Here is a 25644-nt window from a genome sequence, read left to right as displayed (position 1 = left end):
TTTCAGCATTTTTCAAGACTATCTATATGTTCTTCCATTGGATAGTTTTGCGTAATTGAAACAAAGAGTATCTAAAAATTAATATATTTGTAACACGAAAAATGGTTGCGAATCCAAAATGTCCGTAGGTTTTGGCCCGTAACTTTTATTTTATGTAGCATCGGAATTAGCAAAGATATTTTTGGGGACGTTGAAGTCTTATTTTGTTAACATTGGTCCATGAAACCGCGTAAAACAAAGCAAGAACGAAATGAAAATATTTTAAACAACGTAAGGAAACTTGACGGACATTATAATGCTTCAAAGAAATTAAAAGAAAAAAAAATAAGTAATTAGATAATTAGATATTATTGTAGTGGGTAAAAAATTAAGAATTGCTTTTAGTATAATAGTATAGTTTTTTAAATAAAAATTTAAATTCCAGTTTTTTAATCTTAACATCTTATTCGAAGCTTAAGGTATCCGACTGCGTTAAAATCGACATTTTCGATGAAATCTTCGTAATTTTTTTTATGATTCCGTTTTGTAGTCTGATTCATTAGCTTTCCAAAATTGTCTTAGTTTTTACTCTACGTGAACTACAACTGGAGCTACCATTATAACAGTTTTTCACCAAACTCCAGATTGGAAGTTGCATTTAAATGCGCTTTATGAAGAATGACATTATTGAAGAAAGCTGTCTACTGTAACAATGATATCTCAATAGGTTATTCAAGTATTGATATGAAATTTTCTGAGATAGTTTTCTGTAATATGCTATAGTATTCTGTAATGTTTTCCTCTAAAAGCTAAGCTGAATTTCAGAATCAAGTCATATTTTTATGTGGATAAGTTAAAACAAAAGCATTTGTTTTGAAAAAAAATACCAGTATAGGAACTTTGTTCAGCTATATTTCAGGACTATTTTGAAAAATAAGACATCTTTAAAAGCAAAACACTCATAAGTGTCATACAAATGTATTACTATAAGGATTAATGTGCGATTAGAACTAAATTTTGTCCATTACTGTTAGCGTAAGACAAGTTTTTTCGCTATTTTTCTTGAAATACATCCAATTTTTTTTTACATAATATTTTGAAGGATTGTTTTTTCATGTTTTTCATCGTTTTGAGACATATGTAGTTAAAAAATAACATTTAAGAAAAATTTCCAAGTTATTTTTCAAAAAAATGTCTCCGAACGTAGTCTGATATCTTAATAAATCCCAAAAATTTGAACAACAAATATAAACTTGGCGGAGATTTAACTCCACTTAAGAAGAAAAACCGGACAAACAAAAGAAGGATTTCCTTTCTCTTTCAGAAAAAAAATCTCAGCCTCTCATACCACCAAAATATTTCTGGTGAGGTAGAGAAGAAATAAGAGAGACAGGGAAAAACTTCTCAACTCAAGCTAACCACGTACTTGTCATTCTTGCTAACACCTCTTCGCTCACGTCTGTGAAACGTCCTGTTGACGAAAAGCAAACATAAGCCATTCGTTTTTAGAATTTTTTACTTGAAAAAAGCGGAAGAGAAAAAAAAAACGTTCTTTTGAAGTTTTGTTTTTTGTTATTAGACAGACACTCAAGAGTGGGTTTGTAAGTTGAAGCTCGGATATCCTTTGTAAAGGTTTTATTTTGTTAATGGAAGTGATAAAATATTTATAATTTTATAGCAATGGCAAATAAATATTTTACGCTTGACTTGGAGGAGGTAGCCAGTTATATCAGACCTAAGAAATCCTTGCAGGCAAAAATTTCCAATTAAAAATGCAATAGGTGGTAAAGCTATTTTTTTTCCAAGCATGTATTTAAGCCTTAAAAAAGCCAAGATTTTGCGTTCAAACATCAGTGTACCAATGCATTGAAAAACAGGGAATTGAAAAAGGTTCCTTTGATGAATTGGTCTGAATCCTCATCGAATTACTCAATTTAAGGTCTTTTTTCCCTTTTACTTCACAAATAAAACGCGGAGCAATCACCTCTAGGAAAGGATTTATCTTTTAAAAGTATTTATTACCAAAATTATTTTGCATAAAAATAACAGGAAAAAAAGTACCGAGGAATTTAAACATACAAATACACCTACGTTGCTTTGCAACATCAAGACGGAAACAGCAAAATAAAAAAATAATAAACTTATGTGCAGACGATATTGTCAAATGACTAAATTTATTTACAAACTAGTGGCACCCGCACGGCTTCGCCCGTAATAGAAAAATTAAAGGTCTTTTGGTTCGCTTGCATATTTACAAATAATGTATGGTGAATTTTCTCGCCAATTGGCTTGTACCGACGTTACGGTTCCACGTTATGATAATTTCGTATCTCGCCAACTGGCTTGTGCCCATGTTACGGTTCCACGTTACGATAATTTCGTAATTTATGATAGTTTTTTTTCTTAAAATTGGAATAAAAAAGAACCACATCGAATTTTCGAAAAATCGCTTCGAGGTGCACACCCCCATGCTACATACTAACTTCGTGCCAAATTTCATGAAAATCGGCCGAACAGTTTAAGCGCTATGCGCGTCACAGACATCCTACAGATATCCTACAGACATCCAGACATCCTCCGGACAGAGAGACTTTCTGCTTTATTATTAGTAATAAAGAGGTAATACGCTTTAGAATCCAGGACTACGGAGTCGGGGGGAAAATGATCGCTAGCGGCTCCGACTCCGACTCTGGGAATTTTAGAGTCTTTGACTCCGGACTCTTTTACCCAAAAAATCAGCCCAACTTCAACTCTGACTCCGACGCCGTAAGCACTGGCAAAGTTGCGAACTCTGGGGGAAAACGACTCCCTGATGTTATTAAGTCGACTCCGACTCCCACACTTGAAATTTTGAACCTTTCACCCCCAACTTTGACTCCTTTACCCCCTAATCAGTTCGAATCCGAATCTTCGACTCCGACTCTACAGCCCTGTTAGAATCTCAAAGAGGAATTTAATTGGAGCACAAAAACACATCTACCATAACTCGTAAAAAATGATGCACCAAGTTATTTTGTGACAATTTCTCCCGCACCTCTTTCTGCTAAGTTAGTCATTTTCAATAGTCAGTGAATAGCAAAAAACCATACTCTTACTTTTCCCCAGAATTAAATCAAAAATTGAGCGATAAACGAGATATTTAAAGCACAGCAAGGACGCAAATGAACATTTTTGGATTCCATAGAAAATTTGCGTTGAAATACAGACTTTATTTCCGTTGTCAATTTTCATACTACAGTTGAAAACAAAACTAGAAAATACTTCGATACTGCAATTGTGTACTCTGTACTCATGCATATACCATTTTTTCATTATTCATTTATTGTGATAAATGAAATTATTGAAATCAATAATGCTCTAACATAAATCAATGTATTCTAATGATGCTAACTGGAATAATTTAACAAATTCCACCCTGATTGTGAGCTGAATTTCTATATTTTGGGAATACAATGAACAAAAACATTTTGATCGTTGACTGAGATTCCTGTCAGAAATACTTAGAAAATTATAAGAAAGTACCTTTGTGCTATCTGTACAAATCAGCGAAGTAATTAATTACTATGAAAGTTTTTTTTTTTTTTTTTTTTGTAACTCTATTTCATTAGATTGGTTAATGTGCTTTATAACATTCCAGCATCTGCATGGAAAACAATTTAAATGCTTCGTTTTACTTCAAAAACACAAATTGTTGAGATCGACATTTTAGTAATGTTAAAAATTAAGTATGTTAATCGGCAAAATTTTAAACATTCCAATATCTTGCTTTTAACTAAAAATAAGAGAAAATCTAGCTTATTTATTTAAAAAAAAAGGCTCATCTATGAATAAACCCATTAATATTTTATGGACTATAAGCTTTACAGTAGACCACGCATGGTTTTTATAGATAAAACTATTTAACGGTGACGTGAATAACGAACTGTCTGACCACCGATGAGATGGGAAGGCAAACATCCGGTTTTCAGGCGGAAATGGACGCACCAGTTAGTTTTTAGAAATGACAGCTTGTTACAGATGTGCGTTAGCCACAAAATACTACAGAGTCACATTGAAATGAACGAAACATGAGCATCATAATTTTCATCTTCTCCCTCATTCAGATAGAGTCGTCAAAACTGGCTTTTTGCCAACTCCATAGAAACCATAGGCAGACAGTATATGTCAAGTTTTGTGAAAACTGGTTCAGAAGATTTTATGTAAAAGTATGGGACATAAGATATGCAGGGGCGGATAAAGAAGACCATTTTAGGGGGTGAGTCATGCTAAGGATCCTCCTCCCTCTTCTACGAACGAACCTACGATTTTGGGTGTGAAAAATTTCTGAAACTGCTTGGGTGTCGATAAAAAGCACCAAATCGGCTAGAAATAATGTACTTAATAGGACAAAAATCTAACTAATTAATTTCATAAGCAATGAAAAAAAAAACAATCTTTCAAATAATTACTTTAAAATTTTTTAATGAATTAAAAAGGTACTGCAATCGTTTACATTTTATGCATAAATTATATGGACACAGTGTGGATACATAGTGTTGACAGATTGGGGGGGGGGGGGTAATGACCCCCATTATCCTCCCTCTGTATCCACTCCTGAATAAAGGTCTATGACAGTCCATTAGAGATGCAAAACTAAAAGTTTGGAAAGTTTGATTAAGATGTTCTTCAACTCACAAATATTCAAATATTTAATGACAACAGTAAATCTTCAAATCAAACGTGCTCTTGAATAAAAGTAGAAGCTAGACAGTTTGATTACGATGTTTTCAAGCGATTTATTTCATCTGCGATGTTCTCAAAAAAAAAAGTATTTTATAAACAATATTTGCTTGTGTTTTGCTAATAAGACTATGTCGTGATAACACGAAAGACATAGGGGAGGGTGGCGCAAAGCGGGTAAGTTTTCGAAGAACGCTCGAAAATTGTAGTTTTTGGATTGTAATCGCAACAATTTCGGTTTTAATTCCTAGCAGAGTTCTTGAACTTCAAAATAAAAACTGCGATTTTTGTATTATTTCAAACCCAATATTTATTTATTATCAAACTTGACAAACATGTGAAAAACCCGCTTTGCCCTACCATTGAGCCCAAAGTGGGTAAACTTAACTAATTGTGGTTTGGTACATTTTCCAATCAAATATGAAGTTATAAATGATTAAAATAGTTGACTAGCTATCTGCTATTATATAAAAAAACAGTTGTACTTATCCAATTTTAAGTCAGTACATTTGTTTATAAAACACAAAGAAATAACTGAGTTAACTAATAGACTAATTAATTGCCATCCTAAAAAATAACTTTTTGAAGTTATACTTATCCTATTGAAAGAGAAAATTAAGTCTGCACATGATTCAAGAAATTTTAAATAAATATACGATTAAATCCTATACCCGCCTTTGCCCAAAAGCACGTTTTTTATTTCTATAATTATAACCTTAAATAAATATTTTTTAAAAAAGTGGAATAACCATCGTAGTTTATAGGTGGATAGTGTCAGAATAAGTTAAAATTATTTACAATAAAAGAAATAAGCTGGTCTTCGACTAATCACAAGTTACAAAACTTCATTTTTTTTAAATGTATCCTTTTTTTAAATTTCACTGCTGCTTCGCTGGGACTGATAATAACTCGGGGGTGTTCGGGTAAACCCTCCCCTATAGTTTATAAATTTTCTGTATCCGATATTTAAGGAGAATTGGTACCCCAAAACCTTTTTCAAAATATTTTTTCAGTTTTATATTCTAAAAATATGCAAATTATGAGCATTCAAACGACACTGAATTCATGTTTCTATGTCGATTAATAGCAACTTAGTTTTGATAGTAATGGGGAGGAATGTATAAAAATGACCGTATTTTACTATCAAACGCGGTTTTATGTTCCTTTTTCTTCAAAACTACTTTTCATCTTACTTCGAAATTTTCACCACATTTTATTTTTACACTCATAATTATAATGAAGATAAGTTTTTACTTTAGGACTCGCATTTTTTCCTTAACAACTGTTTTAATGGGAAAAAAAAGTATTTTTCTCATAAAGTTGCTATTGGTAAAAATTTAACAAATTATGAAATAAACAGAATTAGCTCAAAGCTTCACTTCAGTAGACTCTTAGATACCTCTTTAAAACACTGAAAATTGTAAGTTTTTATCATTAAAACTCCTTGAGAGAAAGGTACATAAAATTTAGCAATTTAACATTACATTAATACTGGTAGCCGACTCCCTTTGAAAATACATAATGAACTTATGGAGCTTTTTTATTTCATGCTCTTACAACGGTTACAAGAGTGCACATTGTTAAAATGGTTGTTTCGACTTGAAAATCTAAGCATTATGGTTTCTTCTTAAGGCATTTGGTGAAGCTCAGAAAACCTAATATCGGAAGCCCTGTGTGCAAACTCGGATAAGGTCGTGTGCAGAATGGAATAAGAAATGTGCTTTCAAATCCAAAAATATGACATATCAACAAAGTGCCTGCCATTTTTGCATTTCCCGCTTTCTTTTCTTACAAAGCGAAATACTAGAGTTTGCAGAATTTGTAAGATCTCCAAGAAATATTCTTTTCCTTATATATATATACATATATATCCCATCAGATGATCTTGGAAAAGAAAAGACAGAAGCACATTTTGTTTCTCTAATGAGGAATTGGTTAATATTTAGTTTGTATACTTTGGTACTCGTGATTCTACTAAATTGTATGAATTGATTTCATTTTTTTTTTTTTTTTAATTTCTCGTGAGGAAATCTTTTTAACGCAAGAATGTCTATCTATTTCTACTAACTTCATACCATATACTAATTAGAAATATTCATTCAGAAAAAAAATTATAAATACTTGAAAATAATTGTTCAAAGCGGAATAGAAATAAATTATTTTCATAGTGCACAAAAATAGCAAAATTAATTTATGAGTTTTCAAACGTGTATGAATTTTATAATATGACCATGGAATTTTAGCAAATCTTTAGGACATCGAAGTTTTACACAAAATTACGTTTTTCTAATTCCTTGGAACTAGTGGTTGCAATACCGGCATACCGAATACCGGTATTTCGAGCAATTTTGCAATTTCGTGATACCGGTATTTTCTGAGATGAAATACCGGTATTTTCGGTATTAGTTAAAAAAAAAGTTTCCATTAAAGGATTTTTAATATAACTTATTATTAAATATGTACTTATATTTTTTAAATGCACATATTTTTTCCATTATACAGAACCAAAATCAATCTATTGATATAAAAATTTGCCTTCAAAAGCACAAACAAATAGAATATCATTATAGCGGAAAGATTGCAAAATCATATTGTCATTACTAGATGGAGAGATTAATCGCATTTTCGTGCGCTTTTGTGCACGATGCTTCTATTTTTTCAGATCTGTGACTTTCAGATTTGTGAAAGTTAATTGTGAGTGTAATTTTGAATGCATTTGTTCTATGAACAAACATCAATAGCAGTAATACTTTTTGATTTCATTTTTAATTATTTGCCTCAAGTGTACTAAGTTTTGACAAAAACTTTTTCTTGTTATCATAACAAATGGTAATTTGATGTTACCAATATTGGTTTGTTGTCCTGTCTGACTATTTGGCTTTGCACTTGCCAAGATAATATTTTGAAATTATGAAGTGCCTTTAAAATTTGCATAGGTAAAGCATAATCAATTGAGCATATTGTCAGATAGCTTACGTTCGACGAGCACGTTCGGTAGCGACCGGTTGGCTAATCACGTTACAGCAATGACGTCAGCGGTTACTAACCGGTTGTTCACGAACTAATGCTTCATCGAACGCTTTCGGTTGATCACTGGTTACTTGTGCAGACATGACGCAGACGAATAACACGCAGGTAAAAAATACATATAATTGCTCATAAATGTCACGTGGTTCCATCAGCCAATCAACCAGCTAGAGTTGCGGTCGACCGGTAGATCAACCGGTGAGGCTCATAAAACGACATCGGAAGCAACCAGTTAACCGGTAGCTCTCAAGAACGCTGCGGTTAGCCACTGGCTACTCACCGGTCGACCGGTGAGGTTCGTCGAACGCAAGCATAGTTACATAAATATAATTGTAAACAATTTTGAAAAAAAAGCGAAAATGAATAAGAGAAACTAACAAGATCAAGTTTAGTCAAATTTATCGTAAATTTCAAACCAAATGGCTAATAAAAAACAAACACTAACCGAGAAAATGATGTTAACATTGAAAAGTATCGTCTCCCGAAAATAAATTACAACTAGCTATTAATTGTAGAAAAAAATAATAATACATACAATGCAAACACACACATATAAAAATGATTCATCCAAGCTCAACACGCAAGAGACCGAAGAATTTGAAGATGAAGAATACCCAGATAATTAGAGGAGATGTATCGCGAATTGTTAACAGTATACCACTGACCTGCGTGAGTTCAGAAAGAATATTTTCGATTGTAGGAAAGTTGAGCACTGAAATGGGATCCGGACTCAGAGACAGTTCAATAGATGCATTATGTTTTTTACTGTTATTGTTTTTTTACTAGGACATTTGCCCCTTTATTTTATATTTGCTAACAATACGCTTTCATAAATAATACCATTTTTGCACAAAATTATGAAATGTGGCAACAAAACTATATTTTCAAGCATTTTTTTTTTTTAGTTTGTTTGAGAAATTTTAAATACCGGTATTAATACCAGTATTCCGGTTTCACGCTTTAAAAATACTGAATACCGGTATTGAATTTCGGGTCCTGTATTGCAATCCCTACTTGGAACAATAATATTATATACGTACATTCAGAACCAATGCATGTACGCACTTCTGCATGTACGATATTTCTCCTCAGTGTTAGGGAATTTTGGACAAAGTGCTTTAAGGTTCTCCATAAAAGCTTTTCTTTTTTTGAAAACAAAAGCATTTGGTTTTTGTTTTTAGTAACATAATATTTAAAGCTAAATAAATATAATGTGTTAAAAAGAAATGGGGGCCCCAAGCCTTGGGGAGCCCCTGGGGTCAACCGGTGACTTAAAGAATGTCTGCAAAAAATGGAGTCCTGCTAAACGTTCTCACTCAGGGTTGCGGAGTGAGAGTCGGAGTCATGGAGTTAACTTGATTTTGAGTTATAGAAGTCGGAGTCGGTAGTCAAAATCTGTAAAATTCCAAGAGTCAAAGTTGGTCATTTTCCCTCCAAGTCCTTAACTCTGGCATAGCTGCGGAGTTCGAGTCGAAGACGGGCTGATTTTGAGTAAAAAGATTCGGAGTCGGGAGTCGGATGCTTTAAAATTCCAAGAATTAGAATCCATCACCCCCCCCCCCCCGAGTCTTCAACTCTGCCATGGCATCGGAGTAAGAGTCAGAGTTGGACTGATTTTGTTTGAAGGAGTCGGAGTCGAAGGTTTTAAAATTTCAGGAGTCGAACCCAGAATCTGTCATTTGCCACTCCGAATGTACTCCGCTGCGGAGTTAAGAGGCGGAGCCGAAAATCCTAAATTTTCAGGAATCGGAGTTGGAGTCGATTATTCTCCCCGCGACTCCGCAGCTTTGCTCATACCTGAGCTGAATGCGATCGAGAGCACGAACTTAAAAATCGCTCAACATGATAAACTGCGGATAGTATTCGCGGTAAAAGTGATGATGATGGAATAAAAGATGTCTTTGATGTCAAAAATCTGGCAGCCAAGCCACGTGCTTGCCATTCCCGCTAACACCTCTTCGTTCTTCCACGTCTCACTTGACGAAACACAAACGTTAGCCATACGCCTCGGAAACCTAGAGGAGAACAAGACAGGAGGAGTGGGGAGAGCGGTTTTTTCCCACTGTATTTTGTTTTTAGAGCCTCTAAATATGTCCCAGAAGAGCGGCGCTTCCGAAAAGAAACCTCGCGGTGTTTCCTTTTCAATTCTTCGCGGTTCTTGTGCAAGGAGCGGAGCAATTAACAGCCAAAGTAAACACTGAGGAGTAAATGAGCAGTTTTTTTCTTTGCTCTCATTAAAGAGCCGGAAAGCGAAGAAACGTTTATGATTTTCAGAACTAAGAAATAGTTTTTATAATCGTTTAATATTGTGGTAACACCAAAACTACTTTCACTTTCTCATTTAGGAAAAAAAATGAACACTTGGCGCAGATAAGATAAAATAAAACATACATGGCATCATGATGAGGATTAGAAATTAGCAAGACGGTTCAAAGATCTTTCAATTGCTAAATACAGAGATGTTGCAATAGGAATCTTTATTTATTTTTTTTTTTTCTTTTTAAGGCGTGAAAATAATCTTTAGATTTTTTTAGACGATGTAATACATTTTGGACGCGCAAAAATACGAAAACAGACACAACAGGGATTCATTCCATAAAAAAGCTAGCTTTCCAAGAATGGAATGGAAAATGACAGAGAGATAAAAGAAACGTGCTATTTTTGGTTTTTAATGTCTCGAATGTTTGATATTTGGTTTTTAAAAAATCAAGGCATTTAAATGAAATAGTCTAAAATGTTGGTGTGTTGTGTAAGAAGATGGGAGAAAGTCCGCAGGAAATTGTCTCTCAGGACCCCCACTCTGGCTTGATAGAGCTCTGCACTATTTTTTTTTTTTCTCTCTGGCTTTATTTTTTCCCCTTTTACACGATGCTAAATTCATACTTAAAATACAAAAACGTGAGAACAGGCTTCACTAAATTTTTGAGGCGGATTTTGGAATTTTCAATGAATAAAATATGCCTGTAGAGGCGTTAAATATAGATGTGGCTAAAAACTATTGCCTACGCTTCGTTTAAACTGTTTTGTGGATAAATAAAAAGCACAGGCTCTCACTTCCCCACCCTGTAAACTGGGGCTGCTAATAACTGTATCAAACGCATCTGCGTTTGAAGTCGTTTTATTTTTCATTTTTATTTCAGTTTTTGGGATTCAGGTTTACTCACAATGATAATTTGGTTTGTAAAAAGGAAACTTAGAAACATTTTTCCGAATTCAAACTTTTTTCACAGCATTAAAGATTAAAGTTTATATTTAATGGCAAAATGACTTTCTCCGTGGGAGAGGTTTTGATAAAGTTAGTAGATTGCAAGATTTAAAAAAAAAATCGCTCAAGAATGAGTTATTAATTGATAATAAAGGGAAAAAAATTAAAAATACACCTAACAGTAAAAGTTTGATTTTATGTATAATTACAATTAAAGGATCATAAAACGAAGGTCTTCATCATTAATGAACAAAGAAAATATCAGAGTATTGTTCGATGTACGGAACTTTATTAGATTTAATATCTCTCAAAAGATTTTCTATTCTCCAGGTGGAACTCTAGAAGGAATATTTATTTATTAGTTAACTTAAATTTTGGTATTTCAGCAAGTGTCAGTAAAATTTATTAACTTCGGATAACCTTCTGTTTTCAGATAAAGAGGTGCAGCTGCTGACGAACAACTTTTCAGGTAGAAACCGGTTTATTCCATAAATAGGCAGCATTTTTTTTTTTTTTTTTTTTTTTTTGGTGTGTGTGTGTGTGTGTCTGTGTGTTATTCAGAATATTTCAGTTGGTTGCATGCAATTATACTAACGTTTTTATCTATGATTTTGATACATTGAAATATTTACATTTTTCCAGTCCTATATAATTTTTCACACAAATCTGGTTCAATATTTCGATTAGAATAACAGAGAATTACTTCGAGTAAATATTCGGAGTTACGCCAATTTTTTATGATAAATACCTTGCTCAGAGTTTATCTTATCCTTAATCTATTTAATCTATCATAATATATAATAAATCAACTATAGAATGTTAACAGGAAAAGAAAAAATGCTGAAAAACACAAAATAATTCAACTACAGGCCACCCAGAAATTTTCCTTTCCAACTGTAACATGCAATTGAATGGATCGCAAGTTCCGATCTTTATCAACATTGCAGACCAGGGAGGCTAAAAGAAGGAGCCTCATCTCCTTTGGCAGCGGGGCGAAAAAGTGACCGGATTATTCCATCGCCAATGGTGGCGCTAGTGGTCCATCTCTCGCAGTTCGCTCGCCTGATTTAACCGACCCCGAGTATTCGACTGGGTGGATGCCGGCAGTTAGCTAGTTTGGGGCCATTGATACGAAAAATGTGTTGGAACTCAATAATATCGCGCGGTCAGCACGATGGACCTAAAATTACTTTCTTTCTTATATTTGTTCTAGAATTTAGACATTAATTCTGTGTGTCCTCGATCTTCTTTCTCCTTAGTTCTTTTACTCCAATTAATTTATGCAGTAACTTCGATCAACCCTCTCCCCCCCCCTCCCCCATAAATTTTGCATGATATAAGCTCATTTAAAATTAAATATTTCACAGCAATATGTGCAATAATATTTAGTTTCTTTTTTTGTTTACTTCTGCTGAAAAAGCCGTTTTTCCCCCCTTTTTTTTCTGGTGGATTAATCTTTAAAAACGATAAGAAAAAAAATAATTAATACTTTGAACATTGAAAAAAAACTGCTTTTTCGTTAGTTAATTGTGAACAATTAAAAAAGAATCTTACAAGAAAGTGCTATTTAATTCAAGCGTTAATCTAGTTTATTGCTTATATTTATCAAGCTAAGTTTCGTTTTCACTTACCATAATTACTTGGTTCTTTTATTCCAATATTTGGTTCTGTTACACCGAGTTTCTTTATCCTGCACCACCCCCCACACACACAAATTTCGTGCGATATTAGCTCATATAACTTAATATAGTTCACTGTATTATGTGCACCAATATTTAGTTTCGTTTTTGTTTAATTAATTACTTTTGCTGAAATAACCTTTTTTTTTTCTTTTTATTTCGTTGGATTTATCTTTAAAAACGATTAGAAAAAATATTAACACTCTGTATATTGAGAAAAAAAATTGTTTATCGTTAGTTATTAGTGAACAATTACAAATAATGTTACAAGAAAGTGCTATTTATTACAAGCGTTGATCTAGTTTATAGCTTATATTTATCACATTGTGTTTCGTTTTCACTTACCATAGTTACTTTCTTTCTCCTCCTCCCATACATAAATTTCGTGTGATATAAGCTTACATAAAACTTTATGTATTACGTTTAGTTTGAAATTGTTGCTCTGCTCTGGATTTAAGTGAAATTTAAAGAAAAAAAAAAGCAAAACATAAATATTTTGATGAAAATTATAAGTTAAACAGTTCAATCTTAATTTCAATTGAATTCTCTACATGAGTGCGTTATTGAGTTTTTCTACTACAGTGGAGTTTCTATTATTCAAGTTAAGCATATGTGAAATTTAATAAATAAGAAGAAAAAGGACATGGAAATATAACTAGAAGGAAACAAAATTAGTGATTTAAATTCCAAAACTTTAGTTGTTCATTGCTACTCTCTTTCTATTTTTTTAAATGAATAACTTTAAAATCAAGTCTTCTCGCTTACTCTTAAAATTAAATGCGTAGTACTCAGAAAAATTATGAAAACCGGATTGTAATTTACGGGTTTTATTGGGAGAAAATGTTTTCAAAAGCCAGCTAAAATCATTTTTAGTTTCATGGCAAATGAGCAGAACAGCCATATCAAAAACAATATACAAAATAGAACACAAAATTGCACAACACATAACAAGAATGAATGCTCGCTAAAGTCGTAGCAGAAATACAAATTAAACACATCGAATGCAAAATATGCCAAAAACCTAGGGTGGAGTAAAGTATTCTATGCTTCTTTGAACAGCTTTCATGGCGAAAGTAGTTTAATACTTCCAAATATACAGGTGATAGTTTTTAAAACACACTTGTTTACAATGCTTCGCTACGAGCGAAAAGATATAAGTAGTGCGAGAGATGATACTCTAGCGGCCTCTGGCGGAAGTGGAATTTTGTTGCCAAACTGCTAACATGGAGATTCGTCTCCTTCCTTTTACTCCCTGTTGCAGACATCCAATATTCCCGCTGCTTTGCACCAAATACAACTCATCTCAACCACATAATCAATGCGCCATCTGGCGAACCAATGAATCAACTGTACTGATGCTATCAATGTCAGGCAAAGAATGGCGGACAGCAGTCACCTTTCATGCTTGAAGCGACAATGGTAAGTGACTTCCCGCGCTGTAGACCAACCCCCTTTTCCTATAACCCCGTTTGAGCGTTCCATAAAACCTCTAAGGCCCCCCATATCCATAAGGAGCCTTTTGCCGCCATAGCAACACAAAGAATAACTTTTACTATCATAAGAGTGGGGAACAAGAAAGGTACTGTCGTATGGTATTTAGACAAGCACGTTGGAGCGCTAGTTGGCACAAATTTCACCCAACGACAGATATTTCATCGTAGATGAAAAGCCGCTTCTTAAGCAAGAGAGAATAAGTTCTTGAACGGTTGCAATGTTGTTTCTCAGGGGATTTCTTCCCTGACAAAACTTTTTTTATTATTATTATTATTTCAAGGAGCTTTTGTCTTTGCCACCGCCTATTGCAAAAATAGAAAAACGACGAAGTGGCGACACTTTTTTTCTCTTTTAGTCAATGATATAATATAACTGAGCAATATGAAGGACGATATTTCTGCCGGAAAACATACTTTTCTTCTTGAACATCATTCAAAACTATGTAGCATTTAAAAAAATACTGAACACCGAAAAAAGATCATATCGTCGCCTCAGAGCAACAATAAGACATCTAATCCCAGAAAACATTAGTAAGATATCCTACTGTTGCTCTGAGGCGACGATATGAGGCATTTAGTTCCAAAACCAACGCAATCCATGATTTTTTTTTTTTTTTTTTTTTACTTTTAATAATTTGACAGAAATTGTCCCATATTATTCAGCCTCAAAGTGATTTGGGGATAATCTTTTTCTCCGGCCTTTTCCTTATTCCGGTTAAAAACCGGTGCAAAAAACTCGTTTTAGATCAAAGCTAGCTCAATCCATATTTTCATTGAAGGCCATTTTAAAGATGACTCTATGTACCAACACTTTAATTTAGCAGAATTTGAAACGAAAATTGAGAAAGAGAAGATCGGTTCATTTCAAAAACAGCTTACTCTTAAATATTATTATCTCTGAATAGTCAGTTAACAATGCCAATTTAAAAACTAAAACAAGAATCAAGTCGTGCATCGAATGTTTTTGAAAAGAAAAATAAAATATTTTGGAGGGGGGGGAACTGGGTAGAGAGAGAGAGTGATCTTTTTTCCCCCGTCTCTCCTGTAAAATTTTTTACAAAAATGGATTAGCTCGTTTTAACATTAAACACTTCATATGGTATTTAAACGAGACATAATAACACATAAGAAACGGAATTTAGTACTGAAAAACAGTGAGGAATGAGGCAGCTTCATTTATGAAAATGAATTTATGCCAAAATGAAAAGTAAAACGCTTTTTCTACTATGTCTAGCAAATGCAACTGCTTCATGTACTAGACAGGCTAGAAATAATTTTTCACATTTTATTTCGGCATATTAATGCAGCAGTCTCATTTCTCTTGGTTCATCCCCATTTGTAAAAAAAAAAAACATTTAAATTTAAATATTTACAATACAAACGAATGAGTCCCTAAAAGAAGGGCATATGTCACAATTTAAAAGTTTTATTTTTAATTTGTAACGTATGCATGCACTTCTTCTAGGACAGGAAGCACTAAATATTAATGAAGTTTAACATATACACTTCTTCGAGTGTAACATATGCCCTTTTCTAGAGACCCATTCAAAAGTCACATTGTTACGCAGTTCGAAGCATTAACTAATTACTTCCAATCCTTGTCAGTTATCCCCCCTCCCCCATTTTTTTTTTTTCGGGTCAAAAGAAGAGTGTTCATAGAAAGAAGAACCTGTTAACATAAACAAACGTTTTCTACATTGAAGAAAGGGATCATTGTAAACTCGAAATACGTGAGCTCATTCATTTACAAAATGTCTATTTTATTTACTTTTACTGTTACTAACCATTTTTTTAAAATTTGAAACAGAAAAGTGTTGTCTAATTTTTAACGTTTTATTGCTTATGATGAATTCGTAAAAATCGATCAAATCCGAAAATTTATAAATATATATTAGTTCTAAAACATCGCTTTGAAAAGACAGAATGGATTTCTGTAAATGGCAAAATAAATAATGACAAATGAAGACGAACAAAATAATAATCCTCTCACATTTTCCCCACCAAAATTGATCTCCACAATCTAAAGATAATTGTGTAGGTAATTTGAGAGGCTGCGATTATTCCTTACTCTATCATTAACAGATGTAAAAACGTCAGATCTAATCGGGGCCGTGTTATTACCACCCACGGTGCCAATTTGTGTGATTGACATTCGCAATCTAGACGGCAAACCAGTAAAAACCTAACGACAAAAAAGATGTGTGCGTTTAATTATGAGATGGAAAAGCTCCGATGAGCTTGGGAAAAAATTAGAGGCAAAATCTTGGTAATTCAACAAGCTGAAATATTAATGAGATTGTGAAGTAAAAAGTAGTTTTTGAAGAAAAAATCGAAATATTCACACTGGTAATTAGTTAGATAAAAGGGCTAATAATGAATTAAAATGCCTAGAAAATATTAGAAGTTAAATAAAAATTTCTGCCAAATGTATTTGAAGGAGTTACTGTATTTTATGACAATGGTGAAAAACTGATAAACAATTTTAATTTGAAAATAGAAATTTCTGCCAAAAGTTTTTGAAGAAGTTACTATGACATTGTTCTGAAATTGACAAGCAAAAACTATGCACTTAGTTAAAATATCATGTATCGAAAATTTACTAATTAAAATACATTAAATAAACTACAAACATTTGTCAAAAAGTTTAAGCGAAAAAATAAATAACGAAAAAGAACAAGGACAAAAGCGAAAATTTTTCAAGGGACGGTTGATTTGATTTTTATTAGTAATCTTTAACTACGTGTCCTGATTTACACATTTTGATTACAAAAATATTTCAGTCTTCCATTCCGAAACATTTCCGGAGTAGAATTCCGAATCCTCCTCTTTCCTATCATAGAAAATCGTCTAAAAATGCATTTTATAGAACTTCAACTTCAAAATCTTACCGGAGGAAAGTTCCTGAACCCTATCTTTTTTTCAAAAGATGTTCTACAATCGTATTTTTCATGACTTCAATTTCGAAAAATCTTACAAATTACTGGTTCTATATACTACTAGAAGTAACTACATGCTACAAAAAATAATTACATTTGTTGCTTATTGTAACACATTTCCGTAAATTTAAACCCAAATCAACAGCTTGCTTTGAAAAATCATTATTTTCCATATAGTAGATGCGAATTATATAATGTGTGAAATTATATAATGTGTGAAATTATACAATGTGTGAAATAATAGATGATCTATGCGAAATCATATTACCAGTACATTTTGTCTGGGTTTGAGGCACTAAAAAAGAAAAAAAAAACCTCAATTCGAGATTGTTTATGCGAGATAGTAATTTTCGGGCTTCTGGAAAGCGAGAGACATTTGTTAAACCGTCTTTGTATTGTGATGATAAAATCTGTTACTGATCCCTGCCGTTCCAAGAGGGAAAAGGGATAAAAATGTCTCTCAAGTTCCCATGTTTGGCGATGTATCTCTATTCATTATTATTATATTATTTCCTTCACCCTTTACATTGACACTATCGACGTTGAATGAGATTGAATGATTTGACAGATTACTTGAGGCAGGTAGGCTTTCATTAAAGTTTTTCTAAATCATTCTATATAACTGGGTTCCATTTCTAACTTCGGCAGAATTTCTCTCTTGGCGGTATTTTTAAACTACTTTATCTCGGGAACGTAAATGATATTTGTTGCGGTTTTCCTTATTTGAAAGACAGTAATTGGCTCAATAAAACGATTTGCACAGTTTGCAACTGTAAGTTTTTTTTTCCTTAGCTTTTTTTTTCTACTGCCTTTTGAAACACAAAGAGGCGTTGCTAAATATTTACCATGTTTAACAATCTTATCTAAAATTATTGAATATATATATATATATATATATATATATATATATATATATATATATATATATATATATATATATATATATATATATATATATAATGTTTTCTGGCCCACGAGATACTTCTTAACATGTGGTGCGCCCCTCAGGTTAAAGAAGATTGAGCACAACTGCTCTAAAGCCATTTTAATTCTACATAAAACATTGAATTTAAATATTGCTTAAATTTTCCCCAAGACAAAAATGAAAAAAAAAAAAAAAAAAGACATACAAATGGCAATACGAAAGCTTCTCCTTTAAAATCGATAAAGATAACTTCTTTTATGTACTAGAGCCTCGGTATATTTAACAGCAAAATAAGTCAAATATTGTAAGTAACACCGATTAAAATTTAACATTAAATACATTCAACTACTGCAAACACACAAAACTAAATCAAATGTGAAACACTTATTGGAGAAATATTTACAACTGTACAAAACCGACAACAGTCAATACAATGATGTAACAACAAAAGGCATTCTGATAACAAAATTCAATACAATTTCATGTTTGTTCATTCTTTTCAAAAAATTATTTGAACTGAAAAAAAAAGTTAAATGCGGTTGATATGAAATAAGCTCAATGCGTGACTTCAACACTCACCAAAGGAATAAAACGATATATGGATGCATACATAAATATTGAATTTCGTTTTCCTCTGAAAGCCAGATAGAAAATATTACCGACTTTCAAATAGAAGGCATTGATATTTGATTTTTGCCCGCAGAAAATGAAAAAAAAAAAGGGCAAAACGGAAACCGTTTGGATCAGGGAAAACAAGCGGGAAAAAGTGCTAAGCTACGTACTTATTTCTTTAAGAATTAATCACAGGAAAAGTTTGTCCATCAAATGAGTTTGAAACGGAAGAAAATTTTTAGTTCAGAGTTATTTTTCAAAGTGACAGACAATTGTAACTACAGAAAAATAAAACTACAGTGAAAGCATACAAGAGAAATAAAATAAAAACACTAATTGTAATAGAATTAAAATGTCTTAAAAAATGTCTGCTATCAAATAACTTTATAATATGCTAGCACATTTAGAAATGAACTGAGTATATGAGTGAAATTTCTTGAAATGGAAAATAATTTTAATACAAATATTATTTCAGAATAATGGAAAATGAAAGTACGAAGTAGAGTACACGAAACACAAAAATAATGAAATACTCTCGCCATCCTAAATAAGTAGCGGTATTTCAGTACTTTTGTACTGATTATTGGTACTAACTGGGGTGCCTGGCTAACAGGAGGGGGATCGGTACACAGACTGCACCAATAAAATTTTTCGGAGAGTTGTTTTCAGGGTTATTATTCTAGTTTTGGGAGCTCTCGTGCCTGAGGGGTTTTTATGGTGTTTCGGGGCGTTTGTTATATGCTCTTGGGGGACGAGGGGCAATCCTGGGTACTGATGATTTTGTGATTTTTTTTATCATCCTTTTTAGATATTTCAAACTGCCACGCTACCAATTAGCAACATTTACTTATCAAAGAATTATCTTCCTCCCTCCTTAAATTAGTACTGAATTAAGTTTCAGAAATTCAATGCGGGGTTTCACACTCTTAAGCCATGCCCTATTTTGTAGGGATTGTACCAAAGCACCACGAGAATACCATGAAGAACAGCTTGCTTTCCAACGAATTCACGATCCATCAGCAAGAATAAGGGTTGCCGATGTGGGTACCACGACACCCAAGATGGCCACAGGGAGAGGCGAGAGTTGCAGCGAATCGTTCATGATATCAATAAACAACCTCTGACAATAACGTTTAGTGGATGAAATCAGGATAGCTGAATGGCAACATCGTCGGTACAAAACGCTGCACCTGCGTAGCGGCAAGTGTTGAGCATCTGCCACCACTATTGTTCAGTTGAGCGTCGTTTGTACTCCGTGTACGACTCGTTTTACAAAGTGCTTGTCAAAAGCATTGGTTCTTAAATGAGAACAAGAAAATGAATGAACAAGAAATCAATTTAAAGTTCCTGTTAAAAACAGGGATGGTGCAAACTAAACTTCCACCATACCTATCAGATCTCAATCCTCCATACTTCTTCCTACTCCCATGACTAAAACTTGCTTTGTAAGGAAAGAGATTTGTCGATATTCCTCATTTCCAATGAAATTTGACGAGGCTTTTTAACTCCATCCCAAAAGAAGACACTTTGCAAAGTTTCCAGGACAAGTATAGCAAATGTCATAGGTGCATATTATGAGAGGTGACTATTTCGGAAGACATTAAGGTAATTTTTATTAATATTTCACCTACCTTAATGTTACAGGACTATTCGCCGAATTTTATGGTCAGAGGTTGTAAATGTATATTAAAATGATTAGGGTGCCCCGAATCAGAAAAGTTAAAGAACCACTGAGCTAGAATCGCTTTATGCGGTTACTGGTTAAAGAGTGCTCACAAAAATGGGGCGTGGTTCAAGAGTGCGAAGCCTGGATATCAGAAACTGTTTAATATAAAAAGTATCTAAATTGTTGCAACGAATTTTGTACAAAATGTTTGACCTAGATGTAGTGCATAGTTTGGGACGGATTGAGTATAACAGAAAAATGTTTATAGTGCTAAAAGTAAAAGGAAGAAAAAACGAACAGCCACCACACTAGGAAATTCTGAATGTGCAAGGGCATAACATCAAATACCATTTCAAATAATGTAGATAAGCACTGAGTATGAATTGATCAGAGGTCTTTATGTAATCCTTTTAGTTATTTTTAGAGGCATTTTCAAAAAGATCGGGAGATGAAATACGCGTAATAAAAAACGATAAAAGTTATGAAAGAAAAAAATACGAGAGATTTCGACTTTTTAGAGAATGCTACAGGGAGTTCGTTCCTTTTGATATTCCATTAATTCCTCAGATAAAAAAAAAATATACCGGAAAAAGAACGGTTTTCTTTGATTGGAAAAAAAAAAATTTGCATGTAGTTCAAATAAGTATTTCAATGTATTTATTTTTGAACTTGCGCTTACATTGAAAACAAGGGAAACTATTGCAAATAATTATTATTCAGTTTCTACTTGTTATTTCCTGTTTTCCACTTTTCAACTTCCTTTTCATTTTGAAAGTTCATTTAAGTATTTTTATGTGCATTAAATGCTTTGCATAGCTGAAAATTTTATTTATGAATAAAAATCTTAAATGCATGAGAAGAAAAACGAAAACGCAATAAAAAAAATGTAGTAATATTTTAACTGAAATGAACTTTTCAAACACATTCATATATGGAGTTTAAATCATTTAAATAGCAGTTCATAACAAAATGCTAAATGCTTTAAATTTTCACAGAGAATGCAACTGTCTTTAATTCATTGAAATGCTGAATTTTAACTAGAAAGTAAAAGGAAGAAATGCAAAACTATTGACAAATGGAAGGCAAAGTGCAAGTTATGTTTCAACTCAGTTACGTTACGTAACGTATTCAGTTTTATGTTAAAAAGTTCATTACATTCAAACATTTAATTCATTATAAAGTAAATATTTTTTTTATTCATATTAATACCAGAAAAAACTTATTATTCCATAATCATCTGCACTCAGATTGCATAACTATATCAAGCTACATTTTAGAAGCATTGATTATGGAGATATTTATTAATAGTTCGAGGAACACAAGTTTTTCACTTTATTAAAAGATAATCTGACAACATCGGATCCCAATCATCCACTAGGAGAATACTCCCAAAAACTGGTAAATATGCACGAAGAAATTACGGAAATAACGAAAAAACCACAATGGTTAAGTCAAGTGAAGATGTTAGAACACGACATTTGTACAGATTATATACATGAGGTTTATTCTAGGAAACAAAGATGCACAAGAAGTATACGGAAAACTAATTAGATGAAAACACAAAAGTAAAGTGGAATATTCCGCTAATAGTCCAGTAAAATATCAGAGTTCTATAAGGACGTAGTACCAAAGATAATCTCCCGAGGAAACGTTGCACTTGCCTACACAGACTGGCCTCAGATAAGTCTCTAAGTAATAGAGGTGCTGGAGCTTACATCCTTTAGCCAGATGGTAAAATCTCAAGGCACAAAATTAATACTGGACTAATTGCTTACAATTTCACTAGTAAAATTCTGGCGATTGGGGAAGCGCTATCTCTTTATTTATGTGAATTGCTGGGTTTGAGCTGTACTAAAGGATTGATAATTTTCTCAGACCAGATACGCTCTTGAAGCCATCAGAAAAGGAGAAACCGCAATCACTGAGGTTATCATTCACCTTGAACTGCTACACAGTCGTGGAAAGTCATATGTTCTACAATGGATACCTGCACATGTGAACATCGAGGGAAATGAATGTGCAGACTCCCTGGCTAAAGAGAGGAGATACTTTTTCAAAAGAGAACAGTTATTACACTCGCTGATGCAAATGCTGTAGCTAGACACAAAACTTTAACGCATTCATCAAAAAAGCCTCTCCTTACAATTTTTGATTTTCCAAGAGCTATAACATTGACAATAGCGAGACTTAGAACAAATCATTATAAGAATATGAAGATCCACCCTGATGAATTAAGATCTTGTGTCCAACGCAAACACTGCACTAATATTCAGCTAACTCCCAACGACATCTTAGAGAGCCCAGCGATCACCACTAATCTTCTGAGAAATAGACTCTGGCCTCGCTCAGCGAGTTGCTACACAGGAAGTCCTCTACAGTCCGGACGCACCGATACTGGCTGAAGAAGACCTTCGGTAAAATGTAATGTCCATAGATACGAAAACAACAACAACCAAAGATAATGATGGAATGTGCACTTTTACACTTTATATGTTTTTGTTTTTTTTTTACCATTGTTAAAATATGGCTGTTGGAAAAAAAATTGTAGCATTTTACAGATTTTCCTTCGAAATATGAAACGTAAAGAAAGATAGCACCACTTTCCTTTTTTAAGTCTCAACTCTGGGATTGCCAATGGAACAAGAAGAAAGTATTGAGCTAAAATATTACCTACAACTTCAAAGCTAACAGAAACAGCTAGTGGTCATGAGATGAAGGAAAATTAAAAGGAAATAAATGCTTTATAAGAATAAAACGTAACAGCTTATAAGTATTAAATATTAATTAATTTATTAAACTATTCGTATTATTGTTTTTATACTATGATTATAAAAATAAAGACAACACCTTACAATACACATATGCGGTGTTAAAAAAAATAATATGTCAAATTAAATTTCTAAACTCTTGTGAAAATATTTTACACTTGTTTGACTGCAATAATAGTTCCTCATCTCTTCAAATGTAGAGACATCGAACTTTTACTTCACGTAATCAGAGCATCACGTTAGCCTAAATGTTTTCCGATAATGCATTACATCGAGGAAGTTTTACGATGACATAACTAAAAGCTTCGCCCATCACTACGAAAACTGAGATAATTCAATAGTTTATAGGCCTTAAACTGCTCTCTTAACATCAAATAGACGTTTGTAGATCCTCCGTCAGCCTTGTTGAACTACACCGCCGTTACTAGTTAAGCAGATCAAAATGGCGACCGTGTAGCAACTGTTCCATTAAGCAGATCATTCGAGTAAATTGGAACGTTCTCAGTTTAAACTCTAACAACCCTCAGCAGCCAGCTATCTGGAGTATTATCGGGAAACTGGGTGGTTAATATGTGAAATGGAAGTGATTTACACCACTTGTTTAAACTGCTGCCCCGACTGCTCGGTAATTGTTTGAAGATAAAATCTGCCAGCTATCAAGGGGGAGGGTGCTGCATATTTCTCTTCAGATAATGGCCGACATCGCATTCCTAATAGGTCCACTATTTAAAATGGAATTTAAGAGTTTGCAGAAGTTGTTAAGATTGATGTATTGTTATTCACCGCCGAGGGATAGCCACCAGACGAGACAAAGAATTTATTTCTTGAATGCGATATAATGAGCTTGAAATTAATCTGGTGCTGCCTACACGATGAGTGTGTTATGCATTTTATTTTTCCTGAAAAATATACACACTGCTATCAGATATGTTGCGCTGGAAGATTGTTCTGAAATAGAGATATTTTGAGCATACACACACCCAGAAAATTCTAATTTCGCACCACTATCAGTTTTATCAGTAATTTAGAGGTTGAGTTAGTTCCGAGGAATAGTGGAGGATAATGCAATCATTCCTCAGCCAAAATTTTTATTTAATAAATAATGAACTTGAGAGCTGTAAGTCCCTCTGAAGACTGGAGATCACTTAGCAAAAAGTGTATGGAAGGATAGAAACTGTACTTTTTCTAATACACATGAAATGAACTAAAAAAGATATGAGACTTACAGATGTAATGCTAACGAGAGAAAAAAATATCTTGAGATAATTTTCAGACAGCTTCTTTGTAAAAACAGAATATAAATTCGAAAAAAGGTAATAATAATAAAAATTAATAAGCACCTAACAGTCAAAAAACAATATGATGAGAGTCATCGATAAAGCAGAGGGGCAGTAACACACAATTGCGATATCGTTGCCTCAAGGAAACAGTAAGACATTCGCTGTTGTTATTCCAGCCTTATTCCGTCTAGGGCTGTCTGGTTGTAGGTATACTGGATTGTGATTTAAAGGAAAGGAATCAAAATATAAACAACTGTGCTGTTCAAAAGAAAAAAGGGTGGTACGTAGACATCAAATTGAGTTGAAGAAGGAATGCAACGAGCAACGAATTGAAAGTTTCGTTGCGAGATATTAGCGTTTAAAAAAAATAATAACATTTTAGGTAATTTTCAGAGAGCTTCTTAAGAAAAACAAAATAAAAATTAGCATCAAATTATCAAAAAGTAGTCGGATGAGAGTCGCCGATAAAGAGAAGCAGTAACATAATTACGGTGTGTGCCATCCAGTACTGTTTGTTGATCTGTCTCACTCTCAGTAGATTGGGATTCAAGGCAAGGGAAACAAAATTAAAATAACTGTGCTGTTCAAATGAAAAACATGTGGAACTTTTTGTAATACACATGAAATGAATTAAAGAAGAAATGCAACGAACAAGGAAGATAGAGATGCGTAGCGAGATATTAACGTGGAAAAAAAAATTTTGCGATAATTTTCAGAAAGCTTCTCAATGAAAACAAAATAAAAATTAGCATCAAATTGTCAAAAAGTAGTCGGATTAGAGTCATCGATAAAGAAGGGCAGTAATATAATTACGGTGTGTGCCATCCAGTGCTGCCTGTTGATCTGTTGCACTCTCAGTAGATTGGGATTTAAGGAAAAGGAAACAAAATTAAAATAACTGTGCTGTTAAAATGAAAAACAGGTGGTACTTTTTGTAACACACATGAAATGAGATAAAGAAGGAATGAAACAAGCAATGAATTGAACGTTTCGTGGCGAGGTATTAGCGTTTAAAAAAATAATAACATATTAGGTAATTTTCAGAGAGCTTCTTAATAAAAACAAAATAAAAATTAGCATCAAATTGTCAAAAAGTAGTCAGATGAGAGTCATCGATAAAGAAGAGGCGCAGTAACTTAGTTATGGTTTGTGCCATCCAGTGCTGTTTGTTGATCTGTCTCACTCTCAGTAGATTGGGATTTAAGGCAAGGGAAACAAAATTAAAATAACTGTGCTGTTCAAATGAAAAACATGTGGAACTTTTTGTAATACACATGAAATGAATTAAAGAAGGAATGCAACAAACAACGAAGATAAAGATGCGTAACGAGATATTAACGTGAAAAAAAAATGTT

Source organism: Uloborus diversus, chromosome 9 (genome assembly GCF_026930045.1).
Source record: "Uloborus diversus isolate 005 chromosome 9, Udiv.v.3.1, whole genome shotgun sequence".
In the NCBI taxonomy this organism is placed as follows: domain Eukaryota; kingdom Metazoa; phylum Arthropoda; class Arachnida; order Araneae; family Uloboridae; genus Uloborus; species Uloborus diversus.
Note: the sequence above shows the minus strand (reverse complement) of the source record.